Source organism: Rhincodon typus, chromosome 6 (genome assembly GCF_021869965.1).
Source record: "Rhincodon typus isolate 14 chromosome 6, sRhiTyp1.1, whole genome shotgun sequence".
In the NCBI taxonomy this organism is placed as follows: Eukaryota; Metazoa; Chordata; class Chondrichthyes; order Orectolobiformes; family Rhincodontidae; genus Rhincodon; species Rhincodon typus.
Window position 1 is genome coordinate 91,502,530 of NC_063337.1, and position 9,820 is coordinate 91,512,349.

Genomic DNA, 9,820 nt, shown 5'->3' on the forward strand with positions numbered 1-9,820 from the left:
GGCTGGGCTCGGGGCGGGGGGCGACTGCCCGAGTCTCCTGAAGGAATCGACACCGACCGAGCGCCTCAGCCAGGGGGGTTTTGGGGGGGGGGGGGGGGGGGGGGCGGTTAGGCCCCAAGCCTCAGCCCCCGAATGGAGTGCGGCCCGGTCTCATAAACCCCCACAACCTCCGACACGAATTGTTTTGTTGGGTTGAGGACAGCGGGGAGCGGGGGCGGGACAGGAAAAAGTGAACGAAAAGGACTGGAAGTGACTGACTCTGCCGCCAGTCGAGGGGAACAGTGACCGAGACCGGGGAACCAGCTCCGCTCACTGGGGGAACGGGACCTGGTACCTCCCGCCTCCCGGCGGCGCTGCAGCCGGAGGCGGGGCAAAGGGAGCGTGGCTTCCCCATTCACCACCCCGCCCCCGAAACCGCCGCCATTTCGCGGGACCTGGGACTTCCGGCCTCCTGGTGGCGCTGTCGGCGGAGTGGAAACCAGGGGCGGAGTGCAATTGTCAAGCAGGCGGGGCCAAGGCCCGGTGAATGGGCGTCAATGTCCACCTCCTGCCGCCCGAGGGCGCGGTTAGGAGCAGGACCTGTTCGGATGGAAGGAGGGGCCTAATGTATTGAGGTGGGGCCAGAAGGCAGCGAAGGGCGGGGCTCCATGATCGACCTAATCCCGCTGCTGTCATTCACGGAGACCGCCGAACGGTAGAGGGGGGTGCGGCTAGAGCGGGCGGGCAGGATTTAGGGTAACCAGGTAGGAAGGGTTTGCTTGTCAGTGGTTCAGGCTCTATGATCACGTATATATGATTAATCAATTACAGATAATTAATTAGGACTTATAATTAACGCAGTCCGGTTCGAACGTCTGTGACCCAGTCCCATTTAAAAAGAGGTCCATCGGGAGGAAAAGGCTGTGGCAGTTGGTGATGGGGTTTTTAGAGGTCTGTGAAGTCAACACGCTGGGCTTTCAGAGATAACAAGGTGTAGAGCTGGATGAACACAGCAGGCCAAGCAGCATTAGAGGAGCAGGAAGGCTGTCCTTTCGGGCCTAGACCCTTCTTCGTCTTCATCAGGGTAGTGAGGACCTCCAACTGCCAGAGGGCGCTGGAGCTGTTTCCATTGGGTGCAGTGAGGACCTCCAACTGCCAGAGGGCGCTGGAGCTGCTTCCATTGGGTGCAGTGAGGACCAGTGATTTTCTGAAGTTGCAGGGATGACAAGACCTAGAAGCAGAAGTAGACTATTGAGCCCACTGAATCTGTACCATTATTTAATGAGATCCTGGCTGATTTGATAATACTAAACTTCATTTTCCACAACCCTTGAATATCACATGTATTAAAATCCTATCTTGAATGTTTTTATAGTCCTTTGCATCATGAACTCTACAGATTCACCAGCCTCTGAGGGAAGAAGTTATCCCTATCTATTAATTGTGTGACCACTTATTCTGAGATTATGCCCTGTGGTCCTAGACTTTCCCACAAGGACAAACAACCTTTCCACATCTACCCTTTCAATTCCCCCAAGAATCTTGTATGCTTCGATAAGGTTGTCTCTCATTCTTCTAAATTCCAATTAGTGAAGCTTTACTTACCCCACAGGTTGCTCGAGTGTACACCAGTGGGTGCAATGATGATCTCCCGCCACCAGGGGAGGCTGGAGGCCACTTCTAGTGGTGGCAATTATATCTTGTGACACCAGAGGGTGCTGGAATGTCTTCCGGTTGGAATTGTGAAGTCCTCAGGATGCCAGAGAGAAGACCGCTACTGGAACAACTTGGCTAGCGGTATGGCAAATTCTAAAGCAAGTCTTCATTACTATTAATGGAATGTAGTCAGGGCTTACAGTCTTTGTAATGCCCAATACCTCCAGCCGTATCTTAAATAAACACATGGAGTGAATCAAGTTAGCTAAGATTGGCATCCATGATGCTGGGGCCCTTTGGAGGAGGCCGAAATGGATCATCCGCTTTGTGTTTCTAGTTGTTGCATATGCTTCAGACTTATCTTTTGCACTAATGTGCTGGGTTCCTCATCATTGTGGATGAAAATATTTGTGCAGCCTCAAACTCCAGTGAGTTGTTTAATTGTTCACCATTATACACAACTGAATGCAGCAGGGTTGCAGAGTGTAGATCGGATCCATTAATCCTTGGTTTGTTTGGCTGTCTCTTGCATGCTGCTCACGCAGGTAGTCCTGTAGCTTCACCAGGTTGGCACCTTATTTTTTGGCATGTCTGGTGTTGTTCCTGGTACACCCTCTGGTATTCTTCATTGAACCCCTTTGCTGATCCCCTGATTTGATGGTAATGGTATAGCAGGTGATGAGCCAAGCCAAGATGCTACAGATTGTGGTTGAATACAGTTCTGTTTGAAGACAAACAGTGCCTCATGGGTGCACTGATTTGAGTTGCTCCATCTGATTGAAGTTTGTCCCATTCAGCTCAGTGGTAGTGCCACACAACATGAATAGAAGGGATTCTCCATGTGAAGACTGGTGTTTGTCAAACAAGGACCATGTGATGGGCACTCCTGTATTGAACAAATGCATCACCAACAGATGGATTGGTGAGGGCAGGGTGAAGTAAGTTTTTCCTCCTGTTGGTTCCCTGACCACCTGCCGCAGTCTCACTTTTACAATTATGTCCTTCAGGACTCAACCAGCTCAATCAATAATGGCACTACCGAGCCACTCCTATTGCCAGACATTGAAGTCTGCTATCCAGAGTACATTCTGTGCCATTGCCAGTCTCAGTGCTTCCTCCATGTGGTATACTGATTCACTAGCTGATGAATGGTGGTGCCGTTGATGGTAATCAGAAGGGGATTTCCTTCCTGATGTTTGACCCAATTCCATGAAATTTCATGGGTTCTGAAGTCCAGTTTGAAGACCTCATGAGGACATTGGCTGCAAGGTATGATTTGGAGAATATGACTCTGACAGGCTGTTGCTTGACTAGCCTGAGGGACAGCTCTCCCATGACCTCCCAGATATTAGCAAGAAAATATTTGCAGAGTTGGCAGGGCTAGGTTTACCATTGTCATTCAAATGTCTAGACCAATGCCAGATAGTTCACCTAGTTACATTCCTTTCTTTAGGCTTTTTAACATGTTTGATAGAACTGGGCAGCATGGTGGCTCAGTGCTTAGCCCTGTCGGCTCAGTGCCAGGGAAACATGTTCGATTCCAGCCTCGGGTGACTGACTCTATGGAGTCTGCACATTCTCCCCATGTCTGTGTGGGTTTCCTCCCACAGTGTAAAGATGTGCAGGTTGGGTGGATTGGCCATGCTAAATTGCCCAGGGATGAGGAAGGGTCACCAGACCCAAAACATTAACTCTTGTTTTTTTTCTTCACAGATGCTGCCAGACCTGCTGAGCTTCACCAGCAATTTTGTTTTTGTTCCTGATTTGCAGCATCCGCAGTTCTTTTGCTTTTTGTTTAGGATTGTCAGGAGTTTCATTAACATTCAATATTTGTGGTGACTCTGAGAGCAGTGGGACTTGACTTCCAGTGAGTCATGATGCCAGTGACATTACTGCTACAGCACCGCTTCCCCCTGTTGTATGCTTTGGGATTATCTGAAACGCTGAATCTCATGGTCCAATGCATAATCCACAATAGAACACATATGAACACAAACCTACCTCTGGAATATTGTCCCGAAGCAGTCAAACCTCTTAGCTCTGGACACCGAAGAATCATGGCAAACAAATGATGAATTATATTAGCCCATCCTGCCAACCAGGACTGTCAACATGAGGGAAATTCTCACAGAGGTATTTATGAATAGCAAGATCTAACAATGCCATTTTGAGCTCCATTTAATGGCATGGATCACTGCTTTCCAAAGAGTAGTGCATGGCAAAACTGTTCATATTTTAAACCTCAGTTTCATACTGTCACTTTGCAAATCTGCTTGAATGAATGAGACGCAATCCTATTACGAACCCAACAGGTATATTCAGTAGGTGCCAGTGCTGAGTATTATTTTAATAGAGAAAACCTTCAGAGAGATGAAGCACAGAGGGATATGGGAGTCTCATACTTAAATCACAAAACGTTAGCAGACAAATTCAGCAGATCATTGGGAAGGCAAATAGAATGTTGACCTTTATTTCAAAGGGAATAGTGTCTTAAAATAGGGAAATCTTGCTAAAACTACACAAAACACTAGACAGACCACACCTAGAATACTGTGAATAGGTTGATCTTTTCATCTAAGGAAATGTTTACTGGAGTTGGAGAGAGTGTTCTCTCTGTGGAATTTTTTACCACAAAGTGCTTTCGAGGCTGGGTCATTAAGTACATCTAAGACTGAGATGGACAGATTTCTAACCAGTAAAGGAATCAAGGGGTATCAGGAAAGTGGAGTTGAGGGTGATATGATCTGCTGTGAGCTCATGAAATGGTGAACAGACCCGATCTGCCTGAACAGTCTACTTCTGCTCCTAATAAGCACATAAATGAGTTAACCATTTTATAGTTTTAAATGCTATTTAAGGAGAAGAGAAGCTGTGGAACTTATTCACTACAGTATATAAATGAATATTTGGAGTGTTAATAAAGCACTAAGGATATCTCTCACCCAGGAAAAGATTTGAAGAGTAGTTGAGGTTGTTAACAAGCTAATTTAAGTTGTCATAGAGTCATACAGCATGGAAACAGACCCTTTGGTCCAACCAGTCCACGCCGAACATAATCCAAAACTAGTCCCACCTGCCTGCACCTGGTCCATATCCCTCCAAACCTTTCCTCTTCATGTACTTACCTTTTAAATGTTAACAAAATGTATTGCTAATGATTCCATAATATCATTTACACGTGCTGTGGAGATGTCTTTTGTTTTTTTTCTTGTCCCATTACCATCCACTTGGCCTCGCACCTTCTACTTTTGTCATTTAATATCTCCTGCTTTGTATTTCCGTACGCTGTAGAAATATGAACTGCTATAAGTTATAAACTTAAAGTGCAAAACGTATCCTCAGATCTTGAGCTCTGGGGGAGAAGAAAAACAAGTTTAAATTTGAAATGGATTAAAATACAAATATGTTTCAAATACATGTAAGACACTATTTAACAACCGGGGAACAATTGTAAAACAACATACAAGAGCAGATCACAGAGAGTTAACATTTAGTTCAGTGACTTGCAAACGCTCAAGAAAATCAGCTTCAAGCAGAGAAGATTTATATCTCATTAAAATACAAAACCAAGCTTCTCACCCTCAGAAACAAGTTTCTTCATTTTTCTTTTGCATATCAAAGCTGTTTGCCTTCTAACTTTTTTAATTCTTTCTAAACATTTTAATCTCAATTTTTCTCTTTTCTTTGTCAACCTTATTTGTAGTGGGAGTGGGGTTCAGAATGTTTTCTTTTGTAATCAGACACACAAGCAGTTAGAATATACTGTCACAAAAGGGGAGTTTACCTCTGTTCGTGTCAGCCAGGACTAATGCTTTTTGTCTGCCCAATTTCCCTTGTAATTCCAACTTTCTGAATTTATGCAGAGGATTCAACACCTCTATTTAACTGTTTCTCTTGAATGGTGAGCCTCTTGTTTGTCTTGTTCCATCAGCTCTTGTTTGAGTTGTTTCACGTCAATGAAAGCTCCTTCTGCATGCAGACGAGATAGGCTGTACTAAATAAAAGCAGAATACTGCAGATGATGGAAATCTAAAATAAGAACACAAAGAGCTGGAGAAACACAGCAGGTCTGGCAGCACCGGTGTGGAGAGAAACAGAGTTAACATTCCAAGCCCCGTATGACTCTTCTTTCACAGTGAAAGGAGGTGGAAATTGGTGATTTTTATGTTTGTGACAGAGCAGGAAGGGGAAGCAAGTGCAGCAGATAGTGAACATGCGTAGAGCAAAAGACAAAGTCAGTGATAATTGTGGAAAAAGAGAGCTAAATATGTTGAATACAGGTAACTATTAGCTGTGGAAAGGAGACAATGGGCCCACTCTGCTGAGAGGTAGGCAAAAAGATACACATAAGACCCAGCCAGGGCAGAGAGGGGGATGTAAGAAAAATGGAGTATAGAGGTTGTACTTTAAAGTTGCAGATCTCGATGTTGAATCCTGGGAATAGTGAAGTGCCCAAGAAGTAACTGAAATGTTATTCTTCCAGGACAGATATGATCTGCAATGCATTCAGGCAGATGACCTCTAATGTACAAGCCTGCCACTTTAGCCCATTTATCCCCGATCTTTCTGCTGCAATTATCAGGCAGCGCGGTATCTCCGTGGTTAGCACTGCCGCCTCTCAGCACCAGGGACCCAGGTTTGATTCAGAGAATGTTTGGAGAAAGGGGACAGTGACCTATTTAAGGATATAGTTGTGTTTGTTCAGAGTCTAATGGGTAAGAAGTGAAAAGCAGAAAAGGCGATAGGGCTTTTGGTTTATGGAGCAGACCATCATGCTGAGAAAGCTGATGAGATGGTCAACAAGAATCAGGAGGCAAAGAACTGAATGACGAAAACAATTCATAGAATCACTACAGTGTGGACACAGAACATTCAGCCCATTCAGTCCACTCCGACCCTCCGAAGATCATCCCACTCAGACCTAACCCCTACTCTGTAACCCTGTATTTCCCATGGCCAGCCCACCTTAACCTGCACATCTTTGGACTGTGGGAGGAAACCGGAGCACCCGGAGGAAACCCACACAGACATGGGGAGAACGTGCAAACTCCACACGGACAGTCACCCAAGTGTGGGTGGTTTGGGCTTAGAAGATGATCACAGTGGACATTTTAGGCTGAGACCTTTTTAGAAACAATTTTAGTCCATGGAAGTCTCAGGAATTAAAGTTAAATGATGTAAGTTGAATATTGCTATCCGTTTTCAATGCAATTGTAATAAATCTCATTGGTTAAGGCGATAAACTGTGGTCCCATCATTCTCTGAAGACCCAAATGTCCTGTTGCCCTCACTACTCTGTAATCAACTCCCACTTCCAATGAGTTCCAGGAGTGTCTTCAAAGAACACAGAGGTGGAGAGGCTTAAAGCAGGAATTCCAAGGCTTAATATCCTCATCTTCCTTTATCATGGAATCTTCTAATGTTTTATTAGTTGAGAGAGATTTTCAGCTTTCATGCTGTTGCTTCTGTATTTTTGTTGTGTTACTACCCTCTGACCAGCTTTATCCCACCTGATATTGGAGCCAGAAAATCCCCTGTGACTCCAGTTTCAAGGAACTATGAACCTGCACTCTAAGATGTCTTTGTCCAGCAACACTCCCCAGGATATGGCAGATGGAGTTTAATTTAGGTAAATGTGAGGTGCTGCATTTTGGAAAGGTAAATCAGGGCAGGACATATATACTTAATGGTAAGGTGCTGGGGACATTTCACAATTGTGCATCATCCACTTCATCTTCAACCACAACATCTTCACCTTTGATAACCAGTTTTCCTTCCAGACACATGGAACAGCCATGGGGACTAAATTTGCTCCCCAGTATGCCAACATTTTCATGCACAGGTTCGAATAAGACTTCTTTGCTGCACAGAACCTCCAACCAATGCTATACACCAGATACATTGACAACATTTTCTTCCTGGCGAGGAATCACTGAAACAACTACATAGTGATATCAACAGGTTTCATCCCACCATCAGACTTACCATGCACTACTCTTCAGAATCAGTATCATTCTCGGACACACGCATCTCCATCAGGGCTCTGTACGGATAACCTCATGCTGTGTTTCTCTAGCTTCCACCCTAAACATATTAAAACAGCCATCCCCTTCGGACAAGCCGTACGCATACACAGGATCTGTTCAGATAAGGAGGAACGAGACAGACACCTGAAGGTGTTGAAGGACGCCCTCATAGGAGCAGGATATGATACTCATCGATCGCCAGTTCCAACATGCCACAGTGAAAAACCTTAATGACCTCCTCAGAAGACAGACACGGGATACGCCCAAAAGGATGCCTTTCGTCACCCAGTACTTCCTGGGAGCGGAGAAACTACGCCATGTTCTTCGCAGCCTTCAACACATTAACGATGACGATGAGCATCTCACCTTCAAACAACCGCCAAACCTTGAACAGACCATTGTTCGCAGCAGACATCCCAGCCTTCAGACAACATCAACTGCAACACTATACAACCCTGTCATGGCAACCTAATCAATTCATGTCAGATCTTCAACATGGACACTACCATCACACGTGGGAACACCACCCACCATGTGCACGGCAAGTACTCATATGACTTGGCCAACGTTCTCTATCTCATACACTGCAGGCAGTGATGCCCCGAGGCATGGTATATTAGTGAGATCATGCAGACGCTACGACAACGGATGAATGGACACCGCACAACAATCGCCAAACAGGGATGTTCCCTCCCAATGGAGGAACACTTCAGCGGTCGAGGACATTCGCCCTTGGATCTTCGGGTAAACATCCTTCAAGGCAGACTTCAGGATACACAACAACGCAGAGTGGTCGAGCAGAGGCTGATAGCCAAGTTCGGTATCCATGAGGAAGGCCTCAACAGGGATCTTGGGTTCATGTCGCACTATAGGTGACCCCACCACACTATACACGTACACACAGACTCACTCACACAAACACACTCACCTCAAACACGAACACACACGCTCTCACACAGATTCTCTCTCATATGCCCACGTGTACGCACGCACAAACACACATATGCACACACACACACATTCTCTCCCACACACAAACACACACACACATACACACACACTCTTTTTCTCTCCCCCCCCCCCGCCGCCACACACACACACACTTTCTCTCTCTCTCTCACACACACACACACACACAGGTAAAGCTATGGGGCGATTTTGTACTTGCAGATACATTCTATTTTGTTCAAAAAGCACACAATTTATATATAGCCAGTCAATGTGGCATTTTATAAATTCCTGTTTTAGAAATAAAACCAGTCTGACTCCAAACCATAACACAAACAGATTCTAAACAAGGCTTCACACCTAACATTGAATCAGAGATAGTAGGAACTGCAGATGCTGGAGAATCCGAGACAACAAGGTGCAGAGCTGGATGAACACGGCAGGCCAAGCAGCATCATAGGAGCAGAGAGGCTGACATTTCGGGCCTTGACCCTTCATCAGAAATGGGGGAGGGGAAGGGGGTTCTGAAATAAATAGGGAGAGAGGGGGAGGCAGATAGAAGATGGATAGAGGAGAGGATAGGTGGAGAGGAAACAGACAGGTCGAAGAGGCGGGGATGGAGCCAGTAAAGGTGAGTGTAGGTGAGGAGTTAGGGAGGGAATAGGTCAGTCCAGGGAGGACGGACAGGTCAAGGGGGCGGGATGAGGATAGTAGGTAGGAGATGGGGGTGCGGCTTGAAGTGGGAGGAGGGGATAGGTGGGAGGAAGAACAGGTTAGGGAGGCGGGGATGAGCTGGACTGGTTTTGGGATGCGGTGGGGGAGGGGAGATTTTGAAGCTTGTGAAATCCACATTGATACCATTGGGCTGCAGGGTTCCCAAGCGGAATATGAGGTGCTGTTCCTGCAACCTTCGGGTGGCATCGTTGTGGCACTGCAGGAGGCCCAGGATGGACATGTCGTCTGAGGAATGGGAGGGGGAGTTGAAATGGTTCGCGACTGGGAGGTGCAGTTGTTTATTGCGAACCGAGCGTAGGTGTTCTGCAAAGCGGTCCCTGAGCCTCCGCTTGGTTTCCCCGGTGTAGAGGAGACCACAACGGGTACAGCGGATGCAGTATACCACATTAGCAGATGTGCAGGTGAACATCTGCTTGATGTGGAAAGTCTTCTTGGGGCCTGGGATGGGGGTGAGGGAGGAGGTATGGGGGCAGGTG

At 46.3% G+C, this 9,820-nt stretch overlaps 1 long non-coding RNA gene across 1 annotated transcript; it reads left to right on the plus strand.

Annotated features, from left to right (window-relative positions):
* Positions 1-633: 633 nt before the first annotated feature.
* Positions 634-7,162, plus strand: LOC125483396. The gene is made up of 3 exons (XR_007262340.1): positions 634-743; positions 1,592-1,776; positions 3,349-7,162. It is a non-coding gene; the product is annotated as an uncharacterized LOC125483396 (long non-coding RNA).
* The last annotated feature ends 2,658 nt before the right edge of the window (positions 7,163-9,820 follow it).